Source organism: Haliotis rufescens, unplaced genomic scaffold (genome assembly GCF_023055435.1).
Source record: "Haliotis rufescens isolate VD_foot unplaced genomic scaffold, xgHalRufe1.0.p SCAF_11, whole genome shotgun sequence".
NCBI classification, from domain to species: Eukaryota; Metazoa; Mollusca; class Gastropoda; order Lepetellida; family Haliotidae; genus Haliotis; species Haliotis rufescens.
The window spans coordinates 18529402-18547076 of record NW_025963791.1 but is presented as its reverse complement, the minus strand read 5'-3'; the positions used below and the strand labels follow the sequence as shown (position 1 = coordinate 18547076).

The 17675-nt window shown below is 40.4% G+C and overlaps 1 protein-coding gene across 1 annotated transcript in view; it reads right to left on the bottom strand.

Moving 5' to 3' along the window:
- The window catches only part of LOC124120471 (FAD-dependent oxidoreductase domain-containing protein 2-like), a 120849-nt gene extending 105627 nt beyond the window's left edge, over positions 1-15222 (bottom strand). The window contains exon 1 of the mRNA XM_048392372.1: positions 15121-15222. The gene's annotated coding sequence lies outside the window, so the exon portion shown is untranslated. The remainder of the gene's footprint in view (positions 1-15120) is intronic.
- Positions 15223-17675: the final 2453 nt, after the last annotated feature.

The window sequence follows — 17675 nt, the reverse complement described above, 5'->3', positions numbered from 1 at the left end:
CTTTTTCCTTAAACCCTGTTCTTGATGATGATAACACACACCAAATTCTTGTTATTAACAAGAAATACCCTATACACAGGATCACCAGTCTGTAATATAGTGAGTTTTATCCTCACTTCATATATCCATTACTTATTTTATGGCACTATTATAAAATCAGAGCTATTCTATCATAATCCTACCACAAATCATCAACATGTATTTGATACTATTACAGCCCTGACCTACCCACCGCTGGTCCCCAATACTATATAACAGTATCACACATCTACTGGGGATATAAAAACAGTACCACTTCACAGTGATTTATTAGGTCATTATACAACAGAAGGCTCTAGGACCATTATATACAACATACACTTCTGGTTAAAACATGTTTTGCTACACATCTCCATCAATTATCATCAGAACATTTGTAAAACACCAAAACTGACCCAAAAGGAAAAAATAATCTTTTTTATCTACCAGTAATTAGAAAAGTCTTTAAGGATTTGTAAAGATTTTTTCTTAAATCAATGCACATGTTGACAATCACATGCATTTTTTCTTTATCTAGCTCTGTCATAATGAAACACAAGATCTCAAAACTTATTCTCCGAACTTGACACTGATGAATCTACAGGAACAAACAACTTGTGTGGATAGACAAAAATTGCAGTTAATATCTACATACAGAAAATCAATGACAATAAATAATAATTACGTCTCCATATTTCTAGCCTTGAGTCATGCAGCCTGCATTTACTCCAGCTTTCCTGTGCCGAGGACTTCTTACCTACGACAATGATAGGCTCTCATCCACTGAAGTCACATTAAGACAGGAGGGATTTGCTGGCTGGGGTGACTGAAGGCTGATTTGTGCCACTCCTCAGCATCTTCATCACCATTATACAGTATCTCAGGTCGTCCCATTAATCACTGTCCCACCAGAAACCACATAATGGACGCAGATTTGAGAATGAATTCATGAAGGTCACAGTCAGCAGAGGACAATACTATAACCAATCAATGTTTATAGCCCCTTTAAAAAATGCTTTCAGATAGCAATGGTCGAAGAAAACAATCCATCATACGACATATGGCATGTACATATATTACAATAACGGCTGAAGAGAATTATTGCCGTACCATTTGAAGTGTTACAGTGAAACGATTCCTTATGTGGTACAATCAGGTTATAGTGGTGCTCATGACAGTAGCCAGCTCTTGCAGCGAATATGAATTTATACTGATTTAAATGCATATTGAGATGGATCACTTTGATAGCCATTCTCCATCCTCTCAATTTGGAAGCCAGTGGTGCTCTATAATCTAATGATGTAAGCAGTGAATCAATTTCATCTTTTATCTTTCAATACATTCTCATAGCTGGTCGGTGTGGAGTGAGTGAGGTGTTGTGCTGCTTTGAGCAATGTACCAGCAGGATCAGCAATGTACCAGCAGGATCAGCAATGTACCAGCAGGATCAGCAATGTACCAGCAGGATCATTGGGCTTCATTGTAACCATGTGGGGGATTAACCTATGGTGTGTCGAGTCGATGCAGGAACCGCTAGGCTACCTGACTGACAGTTACAAGATATGGAACACTAAACTTTAAGGCCTTTTCCAGACTTTTCAGGGCTTGACCTGTCATTTTCAAGGCTTTTTAAAGTAAGAATGAGATATATATATGTGAAAAACTTCTTTATTACAATTAGGAGCGATGTTTCGGTGCAGGTTCTACCACCGTTATCATGCAAGCGACCTACACGGAAACCTCGCTCCTAATTGTAATAAAGAAGTTGTTCATCCATATATCTGACCCTTACTAATAGTACTCCAACTTCTAAATGCCTCTCAAACAAGGTTTGGGTTATTCTTTGTCTGTCAATAACATTTTAAATCCAGCATAATTGTTGTATGATCTAAAAGGCAGAATGAACATCAAGAGTTTTCCAACAAGATTTATTTTCACAACCAAAAAATAAATTAAGTTTGTCATGAATTCTTCATGGTCTTTGGCAAATCTATTGCTGTGATAAATCACACTTAATACCACTTGTCCTTGGTAGACAACATATTATTAACAAGTGTGTTTTCAAGCCGCTTTGGAGATTTTCAAGGCTTTTCAAGGTTGACACTAAAAATCAATCCTTATCAAGCCTGTATTAATCTCACATCACTACGCTTCCCTGTTCGGTGTCTTTCACTGTTCTTGACATCTCATAGAAGTCATAATGACCCACAATGTTGGTATACATTTTAGAGTATTGCAATCAAAAAAGGTAAACAAATTATCAATTGATAATAATACATGTTCCTGAAAGATTCATATTTGAATTAATCAGGTATACATGCCCTGAATTGGGACACAAACTATCCATATCTAAACAGATTTGGCTGCATCAAACTTTAACAGCAAAGAATTAATTTCAGAAGTCCTGAGTGCAAGAAGTCTCGAGGTGCATCTGCTCAGGCGTCATCATTCAGCTTACTGTTGGCCGCCCCGAAGTGACGCAGGTGGGAGATATTATCACGGTGTGGAATCAAACAACCCTGGGTATAATGGTGACAGTATTTCTGCTGGTTATTTCTGATCATGGTTTATCTGTTGGTTTCAGATTCCACCCATAGAATCAACCAGAGATCTGTTATTGATAATATTCAGACAGTAAAAAGTCTTTGAATGAATTGTGGGGATAACAGTCTGTGACTTTATACACTGGTTCAAGCTCGAGTCAGGTACCAATTTTCTTCTGGGCCCGCTTGGATAAAGCACCCTTTGCTAAGGGCAATCCTAGGTGTGAGGTACAAGGATGTTAAATGTGCACTCAAAAATATTAACACTGGTTTCACAAAGTGCTGTTCGAGTCATCGTAAGGATGTTTTATTACGACCACTCTATGCACTAAGGTGGAACTCTTTTGCAATGGAGATGAGTATTTCCGTTGGTTCTTGTTCTTTTGATTCTGCTTCCTAGTTTGATTTAATTTGATGTATGCCGCCATGTTTACAAGAACTTTTAGTACTGGAGGGGTCATACTTACCTTAAGTTTTGATCTTTAGTTGTGACTTATATAAGTTAGCTGAAGGAGGCTTTCGGAAAGCAGTTGGTGCCCTTGGTGTAGGGGGTGTTGCCGAAGTTACGATCACCTAAGGCTAAGGGGGCTTTGTGAAAGAGGTTGGTGCCCTTGGTGTAGGGCTGTTGCCGAAGTAACAATCACCTAAGGTTAAGGGGGCTTTGTGAAAGAGGTTGGTCCAGTTGGTGTTGGGCGACGAGTGAGGTTCCGATCACCTTAGGCTAAAGGGGCTCAGAGTCAAGTGGGCCCTGGTCTAGTGAGCCCATACGCTCGGGCTACCATCTAATCAAAACAATGCCAAACCATAAGTTCAGGTTGGTAGACTCCATAGTGTTTGGCACAGATTCGGACAATAAGTTGAACATGAACCATCCTCAACCTGATAACTGACAAGGTTTCAGCGCCTGCTGCCGCCACACTATTTCACACAGATGTGTTTATGATCACTTCCTTTCAAAAATCAATCATGTTTAATACAATTTTTCAAAAGACATCAGTGATAAGATTTTAACTTATTCCCAATACTAGCTGACAGACAAGAGGGGTTAGAAATTTCACTTTTACCACTAAAATGATCCACTAGTGTCACAGGCTTCAAAGTTCACGGTAGTCTGCTAGTCCTGTGACAAATAAATCATCCTAAGGACAAGTAAAAGTCGAATGACGGTAGTCTTCATTGACTACTAGCATATGATATAACTATATATGAGTAGCTATAATTCTGAACCAGTTGTCAAAGTTTTAATTTTGCTACAAACTGAAACTGAAACGGAATACAACTGACAGAAAACGGAAACATAGTAAACCTTTTTGTCTCGTTCAGGGCTAGCTACACAGTCTGAGGAATAGTGAAATAAGGTTGATACTAGTCCTCGGGAATAAACTTAAAGAGACAAATTTCTAAGGTTGGAGTTGCCATATAAATAATGGTAAATGTTGTAGCCATCAAGGAAAAGGATGTCACTTGTCTGAATCTTAGTAGTCTTGGACAAGCAGACATACTGCTATTTTCATTTCAAACCCTGATGAAGGATCATTATGTAGGATTTGAAGCTAGTACCGGGATATCCTAGCAAGTAGGGGTCACAACTCTGTCTTGACCACCACATCCACCACACCCCACGAAGCCACACCTGACCACACCTCACCACGCCAGATCATACCTCACCACACCAAACCAAACCAAACCAAACCACACACACCGCACATCACACCACACCACACCTCACCACATCACACCTCACCACACCACACACACACCACCCCACACCTCACCACACCACACACACCACACCAGAACACACACACCACCCCACACCAGATCACACCTCACCACACCAAATACCACACACACACCACACTACACCTCACCACACACACCTCACCTCACCACACCACACCACACCACACCAAATACCACACACACACCACACTACACCTCACCACACACACCGCACCAGATCACCCACACACCACACTACACCAGACCACATCTCACCTCACCACACCACACACACCACACCAGACCACACCACACACACATCACACCAGACCACACCTCACCACACCATACCTCACCACACACACCGCACATGACACCACACCACACACACCACACCAGACCACAACACACCAGACCACCCCACCCCACACCACACCACACCACACCACACCACACCACACCACAGCTGCCAACCACACCACACCACACCACACCACACACACCACACACACACCACACCACACCACACCACATCACAGCTGCCCACCTCACCACACCACACCACACCACACCACACACACCACACCACACCACACCACACCACACCACATCACACCACACCACAGCTGCAACTATAAAGAGTCGAACCCTACACCCATAGGAGCCTTCTCTCAGTGGTTTTCAGTGACCAACTAATTACATCCCTTACTCAGATCAGCTTCATTTCTCATGGCGGAAACATACAGCACAGAAATGGCAACATCAATACTTTAATGAGATCAAGAATCTGAGGAAACCTACACACAACAATAGAGTGTTCATTAAACATGACAAGCATTATTGACAAAGACCCAAGGTGATTGTAGGTTAAGATTCCACACTATCTAGTTACATAAACAGCTGGCAGTACTTGTGCACTTACACAAGACAAACCACCAGTGCGAGATGAGTGTACAATCAACCTTCAGTGCACAACACATAGTGATGTTTCTTTACCATGAAGCCTTATTCACTTCCTCATAAATACAGTGGAACAGCCCTGCTGAGGGTGTGGGTGGTCACGGTGGCGGCCTTGAGTGTTGTGTGGTGTGGGTGGTCACGGTGACGGTGTTGAGTGTTGTGTGTGGTCACGGTGATGGCGTTGAGTGTTGTGTGGTGTGGGTGGTCACGGTGACGGTGTTGAGTGTTGTGTGTGGTCACGGAGACAGCGTTGAGTGTTGTGTGGTGTAGGTGGTGGTGATGGTGTTGAGTGTTGTGTGGTGTTTGGTGTGTTGTGTGGTGGTGGTGGTGGTGGTGTACTGTTTAGTGGTGTTAAGGGTGATGTTGGTGTTGAGTGGTGGTGGTGGTGGTGTTTTGGGAGGTGTTGAGTGTTGAGTGGTGTTTGTGGTGGTGTTGGTGGTGTTTGGAGTGGCCGTGGGGTTTAGTGGTGTTTAGGGTGGAGGTGGTGTTGAGGGGTGTGCAGTGTTTGGAATGGTGTTGATGGTGTTATTGGTGGTGGTGTTGAAGGTTGTGCAGTGTTTGGGGCTGGGTGGTGGTGTGGAGGGTTGTTCAGTGTTTGGAGTGGTGTTGATGGTGTTTTGGGAGGTGTTGACTGTTGTGTGGTGTTTAGGGTGGAGGTGGTGTTGAGGGGTGTGCGGTGTTATGAATGGTGTTGGTGATGTTTTGGGAGGTGTTGACTGTTGTGTGGTGCTTAGGGTGGAGGTGGTGTTGAGGGGTGTGCGGTGTTTGGAATGGTGTTGATGGTGTTTTTGGGAGGTGTTGACTGTTGTGTGGTGTTTAGGGTGGAGGTGGTGTTGAGGGGTGTGCAGTGTTTGGAGTGGTGTTGGTGGTGTTTTGGTACGGCTTTTGATGGTGTTTGGGGTACGGTGGTTACTGACTCTTACATTATATATGGCACACATGGCACCTAAATTTTAAAGAGAAATACTGTTTTAAGTTTAGACACTGAGACGCATAAGTATATGCAAGAACGGTTTGAAAACAGGTTACTCAGCCAGACTCTCAGCCTTCTACTCTCTAGATAGCAATTAATAAATATAACATGAAAATGTATATGTCTATAACTCCTCTTAATATCAACCATGGACATATCCATTTTTCATTAAAAGTGTACGAATGGTTGTGAGATGTGGCATCAGTTGATATGAAATGAGTGTGAAACAAAACTCAGGCAAACCTGACCCTTTAACTCTGATAAGCTGTAGCTCTTGCACACATATGCATTCCCGGTTAAACGTTTGAAGGATTTCCTTTCCAGTGGTTTCCGTTAAAATGCAGGAAGAAGATTTCTGTAGTCATGCATGTCAGGACACGCATTGTGTAATGTTTTGACACAGTGACAAGGATGAACTGTTGGGGTGCAGGTTTGGACTGTGACACCAAAGCTCGTCAATGTACGTGTTCCCTCCAGAATGTAAGAACGTGTACATCAAGGAGTCAATTATACTTCAAGCTTCAGATTTTTCTAACATTTTTCAGAATGGTCTGTTTTGTTGGTTTGTCTGTTTGTTTGTTTGCTGTCTGCCGCCACACTCAGCAATATTTCAGCTCTATGACGGTGGTCTGTAAATAATCGAGTCTGGACCAGACAAACCAGTGATTTACACCATGAACATTGATCTACGCAATTGGGATACAATGACATTCATCAACCAAGTCAGCGAGCCTGACCACCCGATCCCGTTAGTCGCCTCTTACGACAAGCATAGTCGCCAGAATGGTGCGATTATGAGACATCAGCGGTTCCAAATCAAATCTTGTCACTAGTCCCTAGGCACATCAATTCTGACTACAAAAGATAAATCAAAACTTTAACACCATTTTTTAATGTGAAATAGTATTAGTGGCTATTCATGTTGTGGTGCTGGTGTTAAAGCCTCCTGTCAGTGTCAGCGAGTCTGGGTTACACACTTCCTGCATCTCTCATTACAACGTGCCACCTGTAACATGGGTTTCTCCACACAACTGCTCTTCATCATGTAACACTGCTTCAAAAACATCACCTGTACATCATAGTTTCCCTTCTCCTTCTGAAAAAACTGACTGAACATGACTAAAAAGACATCCATTTTCACAATGCTTGATGCTATTAAACATGTGATATCAATGTCATTTCCACAGTGTGCATCTTTACATTAATCCCATGACAAATTTGACTGTTCTTCATATTACTTTCAATTAATTTTCATTCAAGGGACAAGTTGCTCTCAGCTTTGAACAAATTTTTAGTCTGTGCCAAATACTTTTAAGTCTACTGACCCAAACCTGTCTCTTGACATGATTTTCAGTAGATATTTGTGTTAATATATGGACTTCTATTAGTAAAGCTTACCAGACAGAAGGAAAGAATCCCACTCAGGCTACGGATTCGTGGCTTAAGCCACAGAGAGTCTTCAGGGACTTATCTAGACCTACTCAGTGGCCGATATTCGGACCAAGTCTGCAGCAAACATCATTCATAATTCCCCAAATGGAATTTAAAGTTTCCCAATTTATATTAATACATAGCCAATAGCTAATTTCATGGCTTTGCAGAAATAACTTGTATTACTCTGATAACTGGACGAATAAATAGAAGCGGTAGTAATGCTTAGTTATACATTATTGCACTGAATGCAATGTTAAAGTTAACAAAGGCCTACCTCTGAATTTAAGAAATAGGAACTTTATAAAATCCCAATTTTGAACAAAATAACGATTTCCCCCCCAATTTACCTGCCATGGGCACTTAGCTTAGAATACTTGATAAATCCCTGATCTTGAGGCTTGTGTCTGTTTTTGTGACTACAAACCCGAACATGGCTCTTAGCATCATCTGACCCGTGAAGAATCCGGGGGCGAATAGGTCTTCAGCAACCCATAATGCATGGTGTAACATTATTCCATATATTTCCCCAAGTTCAGATGATCTGGATGCTACGGAGCAGTCCAAAGCAACCTGAAATACTTAATCTGCCCCCTATTTCAAAGTGAGGGGATAAAAAAGATTGTAACTTGGTGAGGTTTAGTGACAAGAGAAATCAAATTTAGTTTTTTTCTAATCTCTTTGTCACCCAAGAATCACAAAATATGAAAAAGAGTTATTATAAGTTAAACCTTTTCACTTGATATCCATTTATTCCACATTTATGCATACATGACTTTTGAAGATTTAGGGTCCTGAACAAATTCTTATGAACACTTTAGTTCGGTATTAGCACTCAACTATCTCCAACAAAATCACCATACCCATCCTCTTGGGTTTCACCAAAGCCATAAATGTCTTAGGTGTGTACTGGATTGTCTGCTCCAAACTTGATTATTTACAGCCTGCCGTCATATAGTTTAAATATTGCTGAGTACGGCGTTAAACAACAAACAAACAAGCATCACTTTAGGCTTTTCTCCCACATAAAGCTGTGATATTACTGGAATACTGTTCTAAGGAGGCCTTAAACCCAACTTATTCACTCCAGCTACAGATAACTGAACAAAACGCCTCTTATAGCAATATCACGGGTACACCTCAGCCACTTAAATGAATCCAAAGTCAGGTCTCGTGAGAGTAGCCAATATATACAAATAAAACATTCATTCTTCTGTTCAACATAAGATGACCACTAAATTAGAGACCAGTGTATACAATGTGCAAATCCATTTCAGCATGGCAGTCAAGGTTTTGTTTGTTTGTTGTTTAACGCCACACTCAGCAATATTCCAGTTCTATGACGGCGGTTTGTAAATAATCGAGTCTTGACCAGACAATCCAGTGATTGAAATCATGAGCATCGCTTAACGCAATTGGAATATGATGACATGCATTAACCAACTCAGCGAGCCTGATCGTCCAATCTTGTTAGTCGCCTCTAACGACAAACATAGTTGCCTTTTACGGCAAGCATTGGTTGCTGAAGACCGATTCTACCCCAGATCTTTATGGGTTGGTAGTCAAGGGAGTCAATCTGCCTTCACATCCGTGTCTTTACACACACCATGTTTCTTCTTGTGTTGCTGTTGGAATGGAACTTTGTATGAATGATCCCAGCTATTTCTCAAAGACTACTAATATTTCTTAAAAATTCAGGTGATCTACAGAGCCTTGTGGCTCTTTTTTGTTTTGAAACAATCATGCAGACATGGCACAAGTGCATACTGCTACTATAAGATGGAAACGAGAATGGTTAGTGACCGAACGAAATACCACAGCCAGATAGTAGAGACATTTTACTTGACCTAATGCGAGACACCGTCATGTGCACATGCGAATTGCACACATTTTGTGATAACTCATCACCAGTGTGGGGGTCTCCACCCCTTGAGTTGATGTATAGTTTACACAAGGGGAAACCATGCTGCCATTGTGTAATCCAGATTCTGTTTTAACTGGTGGAAGAGATTCTTTAAATAGTGAGTGAGTGTATTGGGTTTAACGCCGCTTTTAACAGTATTCCAGTCATATCACGGCGTGTCAGCTTAATGTTGGAGGAAAGCCCGAAGTGATGCAGGTCTCAGACGTGTACCACTTAGCTGACACCCACGGGTATGGTGCTGACAAACCTAGAAACATAATCAGGGCGAACCGGGATTCGAACCCACAATCATAGGTTTTTGGCGTGCCCAAGGGACGCAACTCTGCATAGCGAATCGCGGCGCCTTAGACGACTGGGCCACCCGTGCCCCCCGATTCTTTTAATAAGCACAACATGAAAACAATGTCAACAGTTTTCATGCTATCTTCCCCTTATCTGAAGAATTCACTGCTTCAATATATTCTTTTACAGCGATGGAAAATAACATTCTTATTCCACTAGTCCTTATTATGATAACATATTGAAAAATCATAAGGACTAGCACTGGTAGTAATTAGCCATTGTCAGGGGTTTTACTATCATAGTAAAAACTCTAACAATGGCTAATTACTACCGGTACTAGTTCTAATGATACCTTCATTATTGGTAAGTTTGGCAAGGACAACAGGACTAGCGCCAATTTCTCACACTGTCTTATAGTCAATTCCATGTCCCACATGTGATAATAAATTAGTCTATCCTAACTAGGGCCAATCACAGGTGTCCATTTCATCTGCAAGACAACACCACCTGAACACAGTACAGGAAATGTAACATCATCTTGCGATATTGTACAGTGCCCTTGTTATAATGAGGCTGCTGCCACGTTGACTTCTCGTGAGACAAGAGTTACACGGCTGTACCTGACATCATGAATATTTATTCATGAAAAATGTGTTTCACAAGTATTGTCTAGAAACTCCTGACTATTTATAATTACACTCATTTCGTATCGGAATTGATATCCGTGACAATGAGTCAACCAAACGAGGTCATCATGTACCTTGCCCAAGCTGACTAACATCTCCTTGATGTTGCCTGTAACATGGCATGTCATCTGAAAATGGTTTTGAGCGAGGTGAGGTGAGGTGAGGTGAGGTGAGGTGAAATCGGGTTTAACGTCGTGTCAAAGATTATTGCACTTTTATAGTGATGTGTATATGTGTGAGGCTGCTTGTTCTCGTCCGGACTGATGCCGATTTAAAGTGATGGCCCACTGAGATACCATGCTGCAGTTTAACATGAATACCTCACTCAGACACAGTATACTGACTCCGAGCCGACCAGTCCTTGTTTGAGCCCCTTTGGCCGAGCGCCAGACAGGGAACTACAAGACATATCATTGATATGAATGTAGATATGAAAGTGCAAAGTTTTAGCTTCAAAAACACAACAAAAACTGTCTAATGACACCTGGATTTTCAAACAAATTATTCCTTTTCGAAAAAAACATTCATAGAATCAGTTGCCATAACCTTCACAGTTGTTTCAAACATTAAACAGTCTTACAGTTTAATATTTTATCCCTTGTAATCTGGCATTAAGTCAATACGTGTATTGCAATAAACTCGCTACATGAAAGCTGTTTCATATGAGTAATAAACTGAAAATAAAAATGACATCAAATCTCAGTTCATAAAGTTAGGACCAATCTGACATGCAAATAGTATGAAAGTATTTACGCACTAATATCAAATTGTATCATACAACAAACTGTAACAAGGCACTTGTCAAAGACATTCCTCTTTCAAACATACTTGAAGGTCAATGCTTTCATTGTCACACGGTGTTACGAAATTAGAATGTATACTTTTTTCATCCAACAAGTAAACAAATCACAAATCTCTGTGAAAATTCCCAGCCGAATATTGAAAGACTAAACAAATGTGCAACTTCCAGACCAGACCTCACTCATGTCCTGACAACAAGTCTTGTTGAAAGTAAATGTCGGCATGGCCCCAAACAAACACTGTGCACCACTACAAACACCAGACAAACAGCTAACAATACAACCCTATCAAAAAGGATTAGTTGAGTATGATCTCATTTCGGAACTACATGTCTTTGTCACTTGATGAAAGTTACCGTGCTGGTGACATAAATATGTGGTTGACACTGGCGCCAGGATGGTAATACTGTCATAACTCCAGGACATACAATGGCAACACGCCTACCTGGCTCTCACAACAAATTGGCAACAGACTGACAATTCCATTCCAACAAAATAAGAAATTTAAAATATATAGCCCCAAGACATTGATTCAAACAATCATTTCTAACAAGCTTAGCACACAAACTCCCCCAGGAGCAACATGGATCTCTTTGGAAGCCTTGGCTTTGCTTTATTAAAATGTTGATGTGCTAAAGCCTATTTGTGTAAGTATTCTCTGTAGAACAATCTCAAATTGTTCAAACACTAGTCTGTTTCCTACTATTAGCAAACTAAAGGACTTTGTATTAGGCACAAAACAAAGCAAGTAAATAGAGAATAGTACTTTACCTGACTACTTAAATCTTTTAGAAACATCAATAAAAAAGGGCAAAAGTGAGCGTGGCTCACTAATACCCCCGACCCACCTAGTGTGTCAGTTGTTTCAAATTAAATAATGGTTAGGGTTTGAAAAATTCATAAAAAAATGGAAAATCAATAAAAACTATTTTTTTTCTTTTGACTGCACCCCTCCATATGACACAGATTATATGTACTAAGTTTGAGATGAATCCACTGAATAGTTTAAGAGAAATCGTGCGGACAAAGTTTTCTGACGGACGAACGGAACCTTGGTATAATAAAGGGATTATATTTGTTACATGTCATAGCAATATGACAACATCCATAGATGTGAAGACAGCGTTGACTTTCTCATACTTTCAATATGTTTCAAGTCACTTGACAAAGTTGGTACATGTATAAGGAACTGTTGCATGAAAAGAACAAACAGAAGTTGAAACGAATAAGCAATGTTAAATATGTCTTCATTGGCTCACTCAAATCCATAAAAACGTCCTTGGTGACTTCTTGTTTGTGTAGCAGGCTGTCTTCTTCTGATGAAATAAATTCACTACTTTCAATAGTCATTTTGATTCAAAGTACCTTACATATTTACATACAACTGCTAGATATAAATAAAAACCTGTTGACAAGATATATTTTGTTGAGATTAAAATTTTGCAGACTTATCAGCCCTAAGTTTTAAGGAACAGAGGCGACCAAATGGATTGGGTTATCAGGCTCGCTGATTTGGTTGATCATTAAGCATGTCACTGTTCGCTGGCGGTGTGGATTTTCCTTCACAATATCCATCACTTGATTTTTTGGTCCAGACTAAATTATTTGCAGGCTGTCATCACATAGCTGGGATATTATTGAGTAAGGCGTTAAACAACACACATACTGTTAAGGGAACAGTGAATCTGTGACTCCATCTTCAGTTGAAGTTTATAACTATCTTTATTTTAAATGTGATAGATGATTTCAATATTTTGACCATTTTGACATTTTGCTCACTGTTAACAATGAGGCTATCAAAACATCCATGGCCATGCTGTTCAAAGCAGCAATAAACAAATAATATATTTATAACAAGTATTTGCGAATATTATGTATTTTATATCATAATGAGATAAATAAACATAGTGCATATACAGTGCACATTTTTGTTATTTATCAAGTTTGTTTGTTGATTAACGCTACGCTCAGCAATATTCCAGCTCTATGATGGCAGTCTGTAAATAATCAAGTCTTGACCAGACAATCCAATGATTGATATCATGAGCAGCGATCCATGCACTAGGGATACGATGATATGCATCAACCAAGTCAGCGAGCCTGATCACCCGATCCTGTTTGTCGCCTCTGAACAACAAGCATCGTCACCTCTTACCATGCTTACGACAAACAGTCTCATCTTACCATGCTTACGAAAAATAGAGTCGCCTCTTACGACTAGCATGGGTTGCTGAAGAACTATTCTGATCTGGCTCTTCACTGGTCATTTATTAGGTAACATCAAGTGGTCACATGACTTGATCCAAGATGTCTGACAGTCGAAATGTTCATAATGAACTATGATTATACCGTATTGGACGTAATAAGCGCCCACGGCGAAATTTGTTAATATTTTGGCTAGTGATCAATCCCAGTTAGCACCCCTTCCGATTGATCAATGTACATAACACTTATTTATTCGCGTATAATACGCACTCGTTTGTTATATGCATCCTTAATTATGGGCAATTCTGGAAATATGTATCTCTCGTATATAAACATTTCAGGCTGTCAGCATAAAGCACAAAATTTATCTTTCAACACTGTCTTTTTTCCACCAAAATAATATTCTAATAAGAGCCCCCTATTTCTAATTATGAGAGCACCCTGGGTGCTTATTATGTTGAATACTGTAACCTGTGTTTGAATTTAGCACCTGCCCACAGGCCTGTGGCAGGTAGAGCTGGAGTGAGTCCTGTTGTATCAAATTTGTATGGGTCCCTAATTTATGTGTTGATTTATTTCTCACAATAAGCTAAAGTTTGTGTTAATGAGGGCCTGAAGAGTTTAGTCGGAGTCTGCAGCTTATATAGTCCTGATGGCAACCTGACAATTATTTTGTATTTCAAACATTGGTTATGACAAACTAAAATTAGCGGTCCATTTTCGTCATACCGCACGTTACTGTATTCATATCATTCATCCATATCTTATTATGTTGGGAAAATATATTTCTCACATGTCAGAAAGGATACACAACTATTTACATTGACATTTACAAACTGGCTGATAAAAATTTACGACACATAATATGAATAGCAAACATTGTCATTGCTTTATTATTAACTTACTCATAACATATTTCTGCCTTAATGTCTGGAGGAAAAACCTACACATATATAATCTACTCTTTCAAAGAGTATATTGTCCCATGTCTCCACGTCGTCTGACGTGGGCAGAGGATGTAAAAGATCAATTCCCACCCCCTTCAGGAGCAACTTGTGTCTGACAGCCGGACCACGACGTGATGACTGCATTCTCCATGAACTTTTTGATTGAAACAGTCGCCGGATTCAAACTATTTAGGCAGTGTTGACATTCGATGTACGGTACAAACAGAGTTTCATTCATGATACATGTTTAAAGACCCTAAATCATAATTACATCTCTCTCGCAAACATCACCTAGGCCTAATCAGTTTGTGTTGCGGACGATTAACGACTAATCCAATTTATTTTCATCTCATGTGATTGTCTGATTACGTATCGTGACGATATTCAAATCAAATCATAAGAGGAGAACCGGTCAACACATATTTATATAGCCTACAGATTTAAATCAACAAAAGGATGTCATTCAATAGCCGTCAAGTACAAAATAGATATTAAGTGAGACTGAGAGTCCTTCGCTACAGTGACGAGAGTCCCACCTCGCACCTGTTACAGAAGTGTTATCGGCAACAAGTCCCTCAAAATCGGCTTGTGATTGGCTGTGAACACAAAGCGGGTATAGATGCACTTACCTGCCCGAACGTGACTGTCAGCTTGTACCAGAAGTCTCTGATAGTGAGTGTCAAACCCACAGACAGCATGGTTTACAACGAGAGCGATGCCGGAAGTTTTTCTTTTACGTAAATGACGCCTGCGCAAAGCGGTTGACCCGTCGAAAGGTCAAGGGTAATCCAGTGGTGACACGCCCACTCCTCACAGCCTCATGGACTGTAACACTTGCAGGAATCGTTTTAAAGATTTATACAACTACAGACAGTTTGTGGGAAATGGCAAAATTTCCCTTTCAAATTACGTTGCTGTTAAATGTAAATGAGAAACACACAAGAGTCTTCGCTTTTCATTTCTATTCCACTAAATATGAATGTATATTTATAAATTGATAAAATTCGGCTCATTAGAATTTCTTCTGTCTAATTTTAAGTTATTGACCTTATGAACCTTTACGAAATTATTTCTAAGATCTTTACATAATAACTTCACTTTGGAGGTTGCTGAAACACCAAAACAATGAAACAGTTCTACCTCAAAGTTAGCGGTTGATTCATCTAAAAAAGATCCTGCTCTTATTTCCAACCATTTTTCAAACTCAATAATAAATACCTGTCGACATTTTACCTTGATTTTGATAGTTCCCATTTATACAATGTATTTACTTTATCCGCTTGTCACATTCATCAATATCTGATAACCACGATTTACAAGCATATCGGGAGAGGATGGAAGTGTGCCTCCTGGGATGTGACAGCAAGAGCTTGATTTGTGGCCACGTGTCTTCAGCTGGTCGTCTCCAACTGAAGGTAACCCGTCCCCGTAACACTACACCTCGTTATCCTATCATCAGATGGTTTGAAAGATGGATAAATCCTCGCGTGGGACGAAGATCAGCAAAATATATTTATCTTAAGTCAAACTGTACATCTCTGTAAACAAAAGAGCTGATGAAACAACAGTATTCCAGAGGGTTCATTAGGCGGTGGCGACACTGACAGAAATCAATTAAACTTTATTTACCGCAATGTTTGTGGCATAAAAGATTGCTATCACCCGACGTTTGTGAATTTATTGAAACATTTGATATCATTGGATTCGCAGAGTTTTCTCGGTGGCGAACAACAGTTGGTTGGTTTGTTTGTTTGTTGTTTTTACGCCGCACTCAGCAAAATTCCAGCTATATGACGGCGGTCTGTAAATAATCGAGTATGGACCAGACAATCCAGTGATTGACATCGTGAGCATCGATCTACGCAATTGGGATACGATGACATGCATCAACCAGGTCAGCGAGCCTGACCACCCTATCCTGTTAGTCGCCTCTTACGACAAGCAAAGTCGCCTCTTTCGGCAAGCATTGGTTGTTGAAGACCTATTCTACCCCGGATCTTCACGGATGGGATTCACAGAGACAAAACTGTCATGATAATGACTTACCAGGCACCCGTGAAGATCCGGGGTGGAATAGGTCTTCAGCAACCCATGCTTGCCGTAAAAGGCGACTATGCTTGTCGTAAGAGGCGACTAACGGGATCGGGTGGTCAGACTCGCTGACTTGGTTGATGCATGTCATCGTATCCCAATTGCGTGGATCGATGCTCATGATATTAATCACTGGATTGTCTGGTCCAGACTCGATTATTTACAGACCGCCGTCATATAGCTGGAATATTGTTGAGTGCGGCGTTAAACAACAAACCAACCAACCAACAAAGATCCTAAAAACTATAGACCAATAACACTGCTCTGCGGTATGAATATATTACTTACATCTGTATTGAACAACAGGCTAACTGCAAATTTAGACTCATCTTCGACAATCACAGAAGTACAAACAGGGTTTAGAAAAGATTATCCGTCCTGTGATCACATTTTGACATTGTAGAGTCACGTACATCAATTGAATGTTTTTCAGCGAATATTGGGATAGGTAGAAGCTTAAGATAAATGTTGACAAGAGTAAAATTGTAATATTCAAAGAATATGATAATACTTTTATCTTACAAAACAACAACCTTCAGAATGTTGAACAGGATAAATATCTTGGAGTAATATTCCATAAAAAATGCACTTTCACAACAGCAAAAAATCACTTTGTGAAAAAGGCCTTAAAGCTATGAACGTATTAGTACCAAAAGGTAGATCGTACAACTTATCTATAAGTACCCAACTAAACCTAACACATATTTTAGACCGCCTCCGTGGTCTAGTGGTAGAGCGTCCGCCCGGAGAGCGGAAGGTCCGGGCTTCGATCCCCGACCGCGTCATACCAAAAGACGTTAAAAGATGGTACTTGTTGTTACCCTGTCTGGCGCTCGGCATTAAGGGGTTAAAGCAAGGACTGGACGGCTCGGAGTCAGTATACTGTGTCTGTGTGGGGTATTCATGTTAAACTGCGGCATGGTTTCTCAGTGAGCTAGTACTATAAATCGGCATCAGTCCGGACTAGTACAAGCAGCCACACACACACACACACGTGCATGCACGTCGCTATTTAAGTGCAATAATCTTGGACGCGACGTTAAACCCCATTTCACCTCACCTAACACATATTTTAACACAGGTTCAGAAATAT